This window comes from Grammomys surdaster, unplaced genomic scaffold (assembly GCF_004785775.1).
Source record: "Grammomys surdaster isolate TR1022 unplaced genomic scaffold, NIH_TR_1.0 60, whole genome shotgun sequence".
Classification (NCBI taxonomy): domain Eukaryota; kingdom Metazoa; phylum Chordata; class Mammalia; order Rodentia; family Muridae; genus Grammomys; species Grammomys surdaster.
In genome coordinates, this window is record NW_021604562.1 from 6,958,701 (window position 1) to 6,972,629 (window position 13,929).

Sequence of the window (13,929 nt, forward strand, 5' to 3'; positions counted from 1 at the left end):
CCTTCCTTCCCTCCTTCCCTCCCTCCCTTCCCTGTCTCTCTCTGTGCTGCTCTGCTCTAGACAGCTTTTTCTTGCTATTTTAAAATCTCTGGTTGAGATAGAGCCTCTGGATAGCTCATAGTTTTTCTGACCAAAGGCAGAAAAGCTGCTATAATTTTTTTTGGATCTTCTGACCAAGTCAGAAATCCTCATAAGCAAAAAAAAAAAAAAAAAAAAAATCTTGAAGAGCTGTGTTCACTCTCCAGAGATCTCCAGACAGCTCAGCTTTCTCTAGACAAAAGTCTAAAGAACTCCTATCTCTTTTTGCTAGCTCACCCCATGCAGACCAAAAGCCCAGTTTTTTATTTACATATCAATTCAGTTATTTATTCCAGATTGATTCTTAGGAGACAGCAAGGACACATTTTCTCTCAACATTGCAAAAGAATTCAGAGATCTTCCTGCCTCTGTCACACAAAGATGGTAAGCTAGCTGGGTGGGACCTTGTCCTGAAATTAACATTTCTACCACACCTGGGTTGAATTTTGCTATGCACCAGGCTGACCTTGAATTCAAAATCTGCCTACCTTTGTATCTGCAGGTTTTTTAATCTTTCTGGCAATCTGGCTTATTAATTAATGCAGCTGCCTCTGTTCCTTTAGATTCATGAAGCCTCTCATATAATTCATATTGCATCCTTATATTTTTGCATAGTTGGAAATTTCACATATATATGTGAAATTGTATATGTGTGTGTGTTAAATTATATATGTGAAATTATATATATGTGAAATCGTATGTAGTGTGTCATGTGTTTAGAGCTCTTTTCTATAGCCTTAAGGGCTGTCCTGAAGATCCCATGTGCAGAGCAATAGCCACACCCTCGACTCCTGGACTCTAGCTGTTTCTAATTCTCATGAGGTCATTAACGTTAACAGGGAGGACATTCCTCAGAGGAATGTCAAAAATGTACATTATTTATTATACAAACAAGCCTTATTCCCACAGCAGCCATTGACACACATAGAGGCTCACACTTGTTCTAGGGGCAGGAACCAAGTCACTCTCTCCCCACTAGGGCCACACTGGGCTCTGCAGCAGCCAAAGTTAGGAAGCTAGGAGCTACTGAGCAATGAGTGCTGTACTCAGCTAGCTTACTGCTTTTTGTTCAGTCTTGGACCTTAGCCTAAGGAGTGGTGCCACTTGCATTGGGTGAGTCTTCCTGCCTCAGCTAATCTAATCTAGATAATCCCTCACATATAGGCCCAGTGTCTTTTCTCCTTTTCTCTTAAGTACTTCTTAATTGCATCAAGGTGCCAGTTGAAATTAACCATTACAGAAGGTTTGGGTGGCTTTTTCTTTTTTTTTGGTTTGACCTATACCCTCATTCCTGAAAGATCAGAGTCATTGGTGACCAGAGCTTTTTCAGGGTGGGCTTGATATACAAGATCGCTCCCATTCCAGAGAAGTAGCATCATAGGGCTACCCGGTAGGTCATCCGAGTTTCACACATTGTGTTATATGACTTTTTCTGTGAAGACATGAGCAAATGTGTATTTGTTCTAGACAGGGCAACAAAAGCAGACCTTAACAAGACTTGGTGAAGCACTGAATTATGGGCTACTTGCAGTGCAGTTGGGATCTGCTGTATAGCCTTTTCTTCCTTTGGGGCTTCCTTAGTTTTATCTATTGCTTGGGCTCAAGCAGTATCTCTAGCAATATGCCATGGGGCTCCTATTATGGCTATTGGTCACTATTAAGCATCTCTAACTCTCCACAGATCAGGTCCACTTGGTGAACATGCTAATTGAACCTTTTCTTTCTTTTATTTAAAAATAAATAAATAATTATAACCCCTGGCACCCTGTTGTGAAGTGTTAACTTGTCTCTTATTGTTAGTGGTGGAAAGAATTGGAAATCATCACCATATCTACTAAGAAACCAAAGGACCATTTCTTCTATCATCAGCTTTGGCTTGTAGAGGACAATCACTGCTAAATGTGGTGGTAATTCTAATGGCATGTTCCTCAGTGTTCCTCATGTTCCAGGTGATGTGTGGCTCTCTGGATCCTCGTATGCGTCATACTCCTGTAGTGAGTCTTCTGGGTTTAGTAAAATATCAGCTCTAGCATACATGCTTCCCTTAGCTTTTTAATCCTTTGCTCTTCCGTCTCCCACAGCAACCCAGGGATTTCTTTTTCCTTTAATTTATTTATCTATTCACTTCATATCCTGATCAGTGCCCCTCTTCCTACTGGTCCCCCTTCACACAGTCCTTCCCCCTCCTCTCTTCCTCTGAGAGGGTAGAGTTCTACTCCCACTCCTGCAACTCAGGAATTTCAATATCAGAGTGGGCCACTGGCTTTCCACAGGAATAGGATCCACGTTAGCATTGAGTTACATTGGCCTTTGAGGTTTATGCTGAAGTAAGTACCATGTCCCTCTAATTTATTCTTACGGGAAAGCTCACCTTTCACAAGTATCTTCAGAACCTTGTCCAACAGGCACATCTGTGACTTCTGCTGGATTATTCCTCTAAGACCATCTAGTTCCTTGTGGATTTTAATGCACTCTTTTGGAAAGATTTATGGTGGTTATAGATAGTCATTGTTGCTGTGTAGAAGAATCTTTGTTCTATCTCTTTATATAGAGGAAGTACTGGCTCACACAGGAGGAAGCATTGGCCACCATTTTTATAGGTTCAAAGACAACAAAGGAGTCAAGATTTTGGGAGTATGTGTTTTTTTATTTATTTTTTCTTCATATTTTTATAGTAGAACTTCAGCTTTGGGGTAATTTACCTCCTTCATTTGGGCATTGAGGTTTAGTCACTCTAATGATTCAATCTTATATTTGATTTTCAGCTTTTTATGATCACCCACTGCATTAAATGCAGGCTTCTTTGTGAACTACTAAAAAGGCTTTTATGTTTTATACTTTTTTTTTCCCAAAAATAGGGTTTCCCTGTATAATAGCACTGGCTGTCCTGAACTTGCTAAGAAGACCAGGCTGGCCTCCAACTCAACCCTTTGCCTCCTGAGCACTGGGATCAAAGGCACGTGCCACCATGCCTGGGTATACTTGATTTTTAGTTGATATTTGTATTCTAGTTTTAATTTTCTGTATAGTGACAGCATAACTGAATAAAATTACAAACATTGAATTCCATTTTCTTTATATTTATAATGCTTTTATATGGACTTAAAATATTTGAATCATTCTACAAGAATGTATTCTCCCTATTAAAATGTTTTATCTGAAACATGACAAATAAAAAGTGTTAACGTTTGTCCTGTGCCAGGGATTGCCTATGTGTACACAACCTTCCAGCGAGAACGGGGCCATTCCCAGCTGTATGTAGATGAATCAAGTTTTGAAGCCCCATCTTGTGTTCTCCTTTCTTGGACTGTTCCTCATCCCAACTGTCAGTCTGAGAAAGAAGTACGAAGAGAGAAAAAGGATAATTAGGGACAAAAAGTGAATACATAAAGAAGGACAAGCAGGATGAAGCAGGGGAAGCTATAGGATTATGATACAGACTGGGCAAAGTCTCTCCTAAGTGAAGCTGAGCTTGTTCGTTAGAGAAGTCCCATGTCGAACAGACAGGCCCAGGATCTTGAACTACTGCTTTGTTAAATCATTAGCTGGAATTAACCTATCTCCAAAGCACCTCAGATTGTGTGACTTTGATCACTGCGTTTTTTTTTTTTCTCAGTGAGCTGACTCATGAAATGTGACCTGGGTTCAAAACCTGAAGCAGATTATGAAGGTGCTAACTGATGGAATCTGTCAGCTACTACACTCTTTATATCTGAATGGTAATTCCTTTCTAGAAGAGGGTTATGATGAATGGCATGTAACTATGTCCCCTCTATGTACCGAGCCTAGTACCACTCTGTAAGAACTTAATTTATTTGTTTATAATGGAATTTATATCTCTCACCCATGGTGCTATAGGTCACTTCTCCAAATGAGTTTGAGTCTTCAAATCTGAGTGTTGTGTGAATCAATTTGTAACTGAGATACATTTAGGGAGGGTGCTCATAGAGTGGTAACGATGACTGGTGCCAAAAGATATGCCACTTGTGTTTCACAAGAGACACAAGCAAAGGAAGGTTGCACTATGGAAATTAATCACTACTGCAATGAGAGCAGAAAGAGTTTCCCTATTCTAATCCTTGGCAAAGAGGATGGATGCTCAGCAAATGCTACCCATAGGAAATGTCACAATGTCAGTCTCCAAGCATGAGTTAGGCATAAAAGAGGAGGGGTGGGATGACAGCTATATAATTCAATATATATATGGGAATGATTAGCCTGGCTTACAGGGTGTAGCCTGAGTACTCCAACCATGCTGCAGTCTCACAAGGGGAAGGCCAAGAATCTGGTAGTTGTTAAGTGTACAAGGCTAGATGTCTCCGTGGTATGAATCTGCTGCTGAAGTCCTAGATAACTCATGGATAGTTGTTGGTCTTCAGTCTATATCAGAATCCTCATGAAACTGAATTTAATAGCAGCCACAGTAACCAAGACAGACAGACTTGCCAGCAAGAGTGAGGGCAAACACAGAAAAAGCAATTTTCTTCTATGTCCTTTGATCTGGGTCACTACCAGGAAGTGTGGCCCAAATTTAGAGTGGGTCTTCCTCCTTCAAATAATCTGATTAAGAAAATACATCACAAGAGAACCCAGCAGCTCATCGGGTTTTAGTGGATTCCAAATGCAGTCAAGTCGACAACCAAAATGAACAACTGCAACACATAAGTAGAAAGACATGCAAAAACAAGGAAGCATGAGAAAACCCAAAACAAGTTTTGGGATGCTGCTCTTCTCCTTTCTGTTGGTTTCTGGCTACTTGATGTTAAAATGGGCAAGTCAAAAAAACCAGGAAAGTGATGCTGGTCCTGACTGGATGCTACTTCGGACACAAAGCTGTCCACCTCAGACAACCTTTACAGTCATGCCCTGCTGGCTAGAATTGACTGCTATTCCCGAAAGGTGACAGCTGCTTGGCCCATGGGAAGTGGCACTATTAGGAGGTATGGCCTCAAGTTGAACCTCAAAATCCAGTTACAGTAGAGGTGAGGGCTTAACATTTAAATTTTGGACATAACATAAAGAGCTAAGTGTCAGAAAAGATTTGTCAAGAAAGGGTTGTGTAAAATCACTTTGAGCATATATAACAAGTACACATATTTAAGTTACCTATAAAATGAATGCAGATAAAGTAACACTCCTTACCCATTATTTCTTGTTTTGTGACTCTATTCAGTTTTAATCTAACATCTCCCTGGAAAAAGCACGATATTTATGACTTATCATGTTTCCATTAATAGTTTGAAGTCCTTGTTAGAATGGTCTGTGATTCTTGTTTCTTGGGGCTTGAGCATCTTTCCTTTATAGTAACCCTCCTTAGTTTTGGTCTACATGAATGCGACCATCTTGTATTAGCGGCTTGTTGCTGTGACAATGTATCTGAATGAAGAAACTTAAAGGGAGCAGTTTTCTTTTCCCTCCCACCGCTGGAAGGTATGGTCCCTCGTAGTGTGAAAGTCATGGTGTGAGAAATTTGAGGCAGGTGATCATACCCATGTCTTGGTCATACACATGACTGGCATCCGAAAGTGGGTGTGATGAATACTTATGGTCAGCTCACTTGCTTCTGTTTGTTTTGGAGGTTAGGGTGGTTCTTTCCACCTCAGTCATCCTAGATGATCCCTCACAGGCATGCCTAGAGGCTTGTCTCCTAGCTGATTGCAGATCCTGTCACACTGACAATCAATGTTATCCATCAACCACATTTGGATCTGGAATTCAAAAGGTTCAAAAATAGTGGTTACTTTTCACCCCACCCTCTAGCTATGCAAGTTGTTGTAAAACTGATCCGTTTGGTTTCTCTTGCCATTGTCCTGTGGGTTCTGCTTTTGAGTGAAAGGTTGTTTCCCTCAGATTGTCACATCTATCAATTTTAAAGTTCCATAAATTTTCTATCCTTGTGTTTATGCTCCCATTAATAGGACCTTAGTCAACATAATCACTTCTAGAAGGATCTCCGATCACAGTGGGGTCAAGATACCAACACACAATAGTTTCTGCATTGGCATTATTGAGTTTGATAAGTTTATGGGTAATTCAAGTAATGGGGTCTTGGACATTTGAATATTCTCGGTTGGAGCTTGGGGAGACTTGAAATAAAGATTTGTGAGGCATCATAAGATAGATGGAAATAGAAACTGTTCAGTATTTCCCAGAAAGAATGTTCAGAGTAGGAAGGAGGACTGTTGTGAAGTCCCAAGAACACTGACATTTAGAGCTAGAAGACCAGAGCTGGGTAGATGGCCTGGAGGATAAAGTGCTTGTTTTGCAAAAATGAGGAACTCAGTTAGGTTCTACATGGCCTAGGTAAATGCCAGGCATGGCAACCCACTATAATCTCAGCACTCAGTAGGCAGAGCCTGGGTATCCCTGGGGCAAGCTGACTAGGTGAGTCATTGAACTCTGGATTCAGTGAGTGACTCTGCCTTAGAACAGAAAGCAATTGAGGGAGCTATCTGGTGTCAACCTCTGTCGTCAACATCTGGCTCCCATATATGTGCATCTGTGTGTGAACACCTGGCATACATGCATATGAACACCCACAAAATAAAATAATAAATAAAAATAAAAGAAGAGATAGTTGACCTAATAGCAAATTAGCAGCAGCCAAGTAGGAGGAAAAGCAGGAAAAGAGTACTGTCTTATAAGTGAAAAGATAGGAGATATTAAGAAATACCAAAAGTCTAAAGTTTTTATTGGATACACATGACACTGAATTTCAGCTTCACTTCTTATTTCATTAGTGCAATAATAGATGAGGATGATGGGAGACTTCTGGATTATTAAGTCCAGCAGTTGATGCTTAATAGAATATGTCTTAAAAGGCATCAATTACAGATGCTTTTTTTCCTTTTGTGGAGACAAGGTCTCACCAAGAATTCCAGGCTGACCTTGAATTTGAGGTTTTACACCACAGCTACCAAGTGCTGTAACTTTGTTGCTATGTTCAGTTTCTAAGCACTAAATTCTCAAAGGGGATCCAATAAGATAATGGCCAGCAAATGAAACAAGTAGGCACTGGGAGGCTTCTTCTATAATAAACAGGTATTTTAGACTTTGTGAACCGTAGTGTTGCATGTAGTCATCTCTGTTTTGGACAAAGATAAAAGCTGTCATAGGTAACACATACATGAGTGTGTTCAGTAAAACTTTGTTAATCAAAACAGTCAGGGACTTGGATTTAACTTGTAGACTAAAGTTTGCCTTTCCTGTTATTTAGTACAGATTATAGTTTACTGATGACCTGGTGAGGGACATTTCTATAGAACTGAGAGGCAGAAATCATACAGTTATAGTTGAGGAAGTAGAACTGGAGGGTGCAACAAGCTTTTGTGAAGTTATACAATAAGTGTGGAAAAAAAATCTGGCTGGGCCAGATTTGGAGAGGGATTGAGGTCTCTCAGGGAAATTTCTGCATGGTCAAGGGAGAAGACTGCAATATTGCCTCTATTTAAGCTTTTCGTGAGCTGCCACTAGAGTTTAACTGACTTATTCAGGTTTAATGACTATTTATTAAGAAAATTATAAATCAACAGTTCAACTACAGGACTGAAGTTCAATGAAGCCTCTGCGGGGGTAATTTTGCCAAAGCTGCTGGCACAGGGGGAGGATTATTTCTTAGGCTGTCATTACAGGTTCTTTTACAGCTCTCTGTGAGTAGAATAACATGCTCAACAGATAGGCAAAATCCTTTTGCTCAGTGGGTGGGCAGATTGGCAGGAGAGTGGTCTTTCTGAGGCTCTCAGTGGTTGGATGTTTACAGGTGCTTGGAGCATGACTGCACGGTCACTAAGACTCATAGCCTCCCAGAAACAAAAGGCTATTAAATTTTACTCCTTCAACTGTCTTAGGAAGAGCAAGTGCAAAGGAAAGGGAAAAGTCAAGGTCTTTATTCTGGGTTTCTTTATGGCATTTTCTATGAGCAGAGAATTGGACATGAATTGATGTGGATTCTTTTTGACCATCTACTTTTTCACCAAGACTGCAGACCTTTCAAGGGTAAGAATCAAGTTTCCCTCCCCCCTCCTCCTCATCCAGTGATGAGAGAAAGACAGCTTATCTCTTCTCATCACCTTGCTGGTGACTTTGATTGTAATGACAATGGCTATCAGAAAGCTTAGAACTCTTCCCTCATTTAAATAAGCCCTGAAATCTTCCAGTAGCAGGGGAGTTTCAAGATGTGGCAATAGGGTTTGGGACACTGACTGATCCTTTAATGCCTCCCTTTGCCCTCACCTGACAACACCTTTGGAGAATTCTAAGTGAGCACTCCCTTCACTGAGGGTAAATGGCTTGCCTATGATGGCCAGTCTTAGACAGGCAAGGTGTCCTTGCACTTTTAGATCTCGAGGCAGGTATCACTAATATTTAGTGTCACCCACCACTCTAACCCAAGAATGAACACTTTCTTTAGGATGAAATGAAAGAGGTGAAATATATAAGTTCTTCTAGTGCCTTTAGGGTCAGTAGAGAGTACCTGATGTAATGCTATATTCTGTCTGTTTGGAATTGTATGCAGGTGGATGACTGTTGAGCTTCATGTCTACTGTATAATATGTTACTAAACTGTTGCCCCCAAAGCTCAGTCCACCATTTAAGGACAAGATAGAGGAACAGCTCAGTGTAGCTGAGAAGTTGGCTCTAGTTTTGAGATTAACTTCTATTAGTACTAGATTTTGGCTGTACCTGGTGTACATGCAGTCCTTATGAAATAGCATATTAATGCTTCTTTTGATTGAATGGAGTTCTGAGGAATGTTTGCTTCTTGCTTCTTAGTTCATTCTCCATGACCATCTCTGTGGGTCATAGACAACTCTTTCCCCTGTCCAGTGGCTGGCTATTTATAAAATCTTTTCATCAAGATTTCACCAAGATTCTCCAAGAGCTCCTTTAAAGAATTTACCTTTCCTGTTTGAAAATTATTCTGTTGATAGAGCATGACTAGAAGTGAGTCAGTCATTTAAAAAAAAAACCTTATTTTATGTGTGTTTTGTCTGTACACAACATTCATACCTGGTGCTTGTTGTGACCAGAAGAAGGCATTGGATCCCCTGGGACTGAACTTATGGTCATGAATTACCATGTCAGTACTGGGGATCAAACCCAGGTCCTCTGGAAGAGCAACCAGTACTCTTAACCTCTGAGCCTTCTCTGCTGCCCCTAGACGTAAGTCTTAATAAGACATGACAACTGAAGCAGAGTTCAAGAGTCATTTTACATTTGTGCTCAGGGGGAAAGAGACACTTGAAACTCGGTGTCTTTTTGACAGACACGGATTGGAAGTGTAAGCATAATTTAGAGTTACACAGGGCCCAATTGGAGAATCCCAAAAAGTCATGGCTTTTGCTTCTTCCTTCTCCCATCTCAGAAAATGGTGCATCCTTTTCATCTGGCACAACACCCGAGATTAGCTTCTCCTTAGAGAGAACTAATTAGAAGTTCTGTTAAAATAGAAATCTATTATTTAAAAGAAAAATTAGGGCCATCATTTAATACTTGACCTGATTTTATCAGCCCCCAAGGTGACCATCATCTATTCTTGTCACAGAATCTGCTCCCCAAATAATCAATCTTCTACTGGTGCGATGGTTACATGTGTTTTAATTAAGGAAAAGAAAGAGAAAGCAATTGAGGGTTTATTATAAAGACTAAGTTAGGCCTCTGGGGAGATGGTTCAAGTTGTTCAGAGCACTTGCTGCTTTTTCAGAGGACCCAGATTTACTTGCCAACACTTACCTGGTGGATCACAGTTGTGTACAAATCCAGCTCTAGGGGATCCAATGCCTCTTCTACTCTCCGAGGCACCAGACATGTACATGGTGAGCATATGCAGGCAAAAAAATTCATACGCATAAAATGCAAATAAGTAAATCTTTTAAAAACAAACACCAGTCATATAACAGGTAATCAGCATTTCAGAGGAGAAGGAAAGCAGCACTAATTGTTCTCCACTGTACGACTGACTAGACAAGCATTTTGTTTTGTCAGTCTTCTTTTTCCATTTCTGTTTTTATTCTTTTATAAGAGTTTGTATTACCTGTTCCCTAATTCTCTCTACCTTTCTCTCTTTCGCATCTTTCTTGTACTGTTCTCTCTTCAAAAAAAAATCCCCCTCTTTTCCTTCTACCTGCAGCCCCTGTTTTCTAGGGTGACGACTGGATAGACCTGCTCTGTATTTAACTGGCTTCATTTGTTACATGAAGTTGCAGTTTACGTTCAGAAACTACAAACCAGGCTTGACCAGTATAGTCCACTGCATTCTTTCTTTACTCACCAATATGAAATTGGAGACTCTTGATTATTCAATTATATTCAATTCAATTCAAAGGTTTTCCAGTCGGGGAGGGGAAAGACTCCTAATGGATGCTGGCTGGAGGCAGAGAAGGTGAGTGGAACTCAAATCAAACTAATGGAAAATGTGGGAAGATGGCTCAGTTTGGCTGAGGGGCCTTGAGTCTGAGGCCTGACTGATTTGCAGTTGGGATGGGGAGAGACACAGCCTTCTCCTAGTGGGTGGGCTGAGCTTCAGGTGAGAAGTTACTCAGTGAATAATGACTTCTTGGCATCTGCGTCACGTATATTTCAAACAGCTAGTCGGAGTGCAGAGATAGATTTCTTTCTTTACAATTTTATTTACAAAATGTATTAAAACTTTGTACAATACCTCATGGCAATGAGGTTCAGTAATTATGCCCACACATGCAATTTACACTTTTACGGCCATTAGTTTGCTTGGCAATTTTTCTGTTCACTGAAGTACAGCTTTAACAACAAAAAGAAAAGAATTGGAAAAAAATCCTCAATTGACTACCGCCACTCCCATAGCTTGAAGTTAATAGCAGAAATTTGAAGCAATCAACATTTTTTAAACATGCAAGTTTTTTTTAAATAACAAATCAATTTACCCGCTTCTTAATCTCAGTAAAGATTCCTCTCTGAAAAACTGATTTGAGTCAATAAACATACATTTCTCTTTATACAGTGCCTATGAAAAATGTTTGTGTATAGGTTGGTTGGTTGGTTTTATACAACTTCATATTCACACGGCGTTAGCTTCCCACACTGGGACATTATAGCATTCATAAGTTGAAAAATCACACTTTCATGAAAACAAAACAAAACAAAACACAACAGCTTTCTTTTGTGTTCAATACCATTTAAAATCTGACAGGTGAGTTATTTGCTTATGACACACTTTCTGGAATGAAAGTTTATATTACACCTTTCAAGAAATGTTTCATTGGAACGAGACCTCTTCCTTTCTTTTCTAAAGACGAGAGCAAATATGCAGCGAGTCAACTAAGCATCTAAGGGTCACACTTGGGAAATGAAGGTGGGCTCCTAATTTGTACAGTCTGGAAACTTTCCAATGCACGTTACTGATGAGAGCATACTACTGAACTACATAAAGCATACGTCGTTATATAGGAGGTAATTAGTGAGCGGAGACTATTTCCTCTGACTGGTCTGATGATGCCAACATCAGGTTTGCAATTAGTTACTTGAGAGCCCATGGAGCAGTGGAGTGATCTTCGGTGAGTCAGTAGAGAAACTGCTCCAAGCAAGGACCTCGGAGTGATGCTTAGGTCCCTCAGGTTAGCAATAGGTTTAGGAGTGCATCTTAGTCTTTGCAAACTAGAAAAGGACACATGCAGTCTGACGGAGAGCCACAGGCAGGCAGTAACAGGCAACAGCTGGTAAAACAGACCTAGCAAGAGTAAAGTCAGATTGAGAACTGCGGTCTGAACCCACTGGCCTGCCTTGCAACACGGTCCTGTCTCCGTGTTGTACACTTAAAAGGCATACTTAGCAGAGAAAGCAGAGCTAAACACAGTGTTGTTTCTGAGAAAGATATTCCAAACACATCTGGGAGAATAGGCAGAATTTCCCTCATCTCAATGCTTACTATTCAACTACTCAGCTATACTGACTTAAAATGCACACTGAAGCAAGAAAAACAGATCTATGAGCTGCAATTCCAGGCTTCTTGGAAAGCTCCGGGATCCATTTTAGGAAAGCACCAAGAGGTATGCCTGATAGTGCCCTGCCCCGTGCTACACAAAGAAGTCAATTTCAAAAGCTCATTAATCCCTTCAACTCCACTATGGGGAGTTCTCCAAACATTTTTTTTCACAAAACCATTTCAAGAACACTAAGTCACCATTCAGTCTCTTTCCCAAAGAATTTGAATTTTCTTAAGTGTCACATTTACATTCTAAAGATTTACACAATTCAGCAACATCAAAAGGAAATAGGGTGCACAGAACATCACCACCAACAGGAAATACCAAAAACATCTGTTCAGCAGATCCTAGAAGAAATGCCAGTCTGTCTGCCCGAACACTGGGAGACAGATTTTTTGAAATCAGGAGGAATTACTTCTTTTAGCTAAGATGGGTCTATTTGCTGAATTAGAATAAATTTGTATGTGTGAGTGTGTATATGTATGTGTGTATACGTGTGTGTGTGAGTGTGTGTGTGTGTGTTAACGAACATGGTTTTGTATACTGTGCAGTGGTATCAAAGAATGGCTTTTGTTGAATTAACATTTTTAATAAGATTTTTTTCCGCATACTGGAATCTTGCATGTCCATTTTTTGTTGGTTTTAATTTAATTTTTCTCAAGCAAAGCAAAAAGATTTCAATGATGGTTTGCATTGTCGCAAGTCTCAGAGTGTTCCATAAGGCACTGAAGGAAAAAAAAAATCAGTTTTTCCTATTGAAAGGTCATTGCACCATCAGCAATATTCGTGTCATGCCCGACACCAAGGAGAGTGAAATCTGGCTCAGGATCCTTGAAGCAGCCATGTTTTCAGTGATTTCCTCTCATTGCATGCTTCCGGTGGGAAGGGATCTGAAATTCAAGGGGACATTGCAATGTGAATGGACTTTTTATTGGAAACTAAAACAATTATTAATGGCTCTGTTGACACTGGACAAAAAAAAAGTGACTATTTTCTTAAACTGCTATTACTGGAAACATCCTCCATCCACAGTTTGTTTGGAAATAAGTCTGGTTAAAAATTTCAACTGGATGTAGATACTTTGGAATAGATTAATTAGGGTGGTTTTCTAACATGTGCATGGATTGTACTAACATGCAGGAAGTCTAATTCAAGACTTTAATCACTCAGGGTGTAGGTATATTAGAAGGCTTTAGTGGCAATTCAATATCATCAGGACAAATGCACTGCAGCATATATTCTGATTGCAAATGTGACAAGGATAGTTTACCTAGGACTGAATTCAAATCCATTTTGACTATGAGGAAAAAAATATTATTTTTTCCTTGACTGGGGACTGCTCATTTCTCTTAATACCTTCAACCTTAGTGTTTAAAGTCTGAAAGTAACATAAGGAGTTTAAAGGGATAGCACATTCTAGAAAACAGGCAAAAGCAGTGATACCCATGAAAACAGCCTGCCATCTATAGGTGCTTTGCCTTGAAATTAGGGGCCTGACTGAGGATGCTGATGATGCCCTCATTTTCATGACCTTGACTAGATGCAGGGGATTCTTTGCTCTTGAGTCTGTAAACTCAAGATCACTCTCTTGTCTCCTGTTGTCTCGCACCCCTTCTCAGCCACCTTTCCCTGTACACTAACAGAACACTCATGTTTCTTTTGAGTAAACCCTGAATAAATGACATCATTATCTACCACTGGTCATAGAATGAACATCTGTATGAGAATGTTGAAGATGTGTGCAAAGAGCCAAAAGATTAACATGAAAGTAGGAAAAGCTCTTCTTTGGTACCCCTCCCCACCCCAAGTCCAGAGTTCGTTCTCTCTCTCTCTCTCTCTCTCTCTCTCTCTCTCTCTCTCTCTCTCTCTCTCTCTCTCTCTCTTACACACA

General features: G+C 40.1%; 1 protein-coding gene across 4 annotated transcripts in view; it reads right to left on the reverse strand.

Annotated features, from left to right (window-relative positions):
* Positions 1–10,682: 10,682 nt before the first annotated feature.
* Positions 10,683–13,929, reverse strand: part of Gria3 (glutamate ionotropic receptor AMPA type subunit 3) — a 254,584-nt gene continuing 251,337 nt past the window's right edge. For all 4 annotated transcript variants that reach the window (XR_003714207.1, XM_028787867.1, XM_028788498.1 and 1 more), the window contains one exon: positions 10,683–12,928. The gene's annotated coding sequence lies outside the window, so the exon portion shown is untranslated. The remainder of the gene's footprint in view (positions 12,929–13,929) is intronic.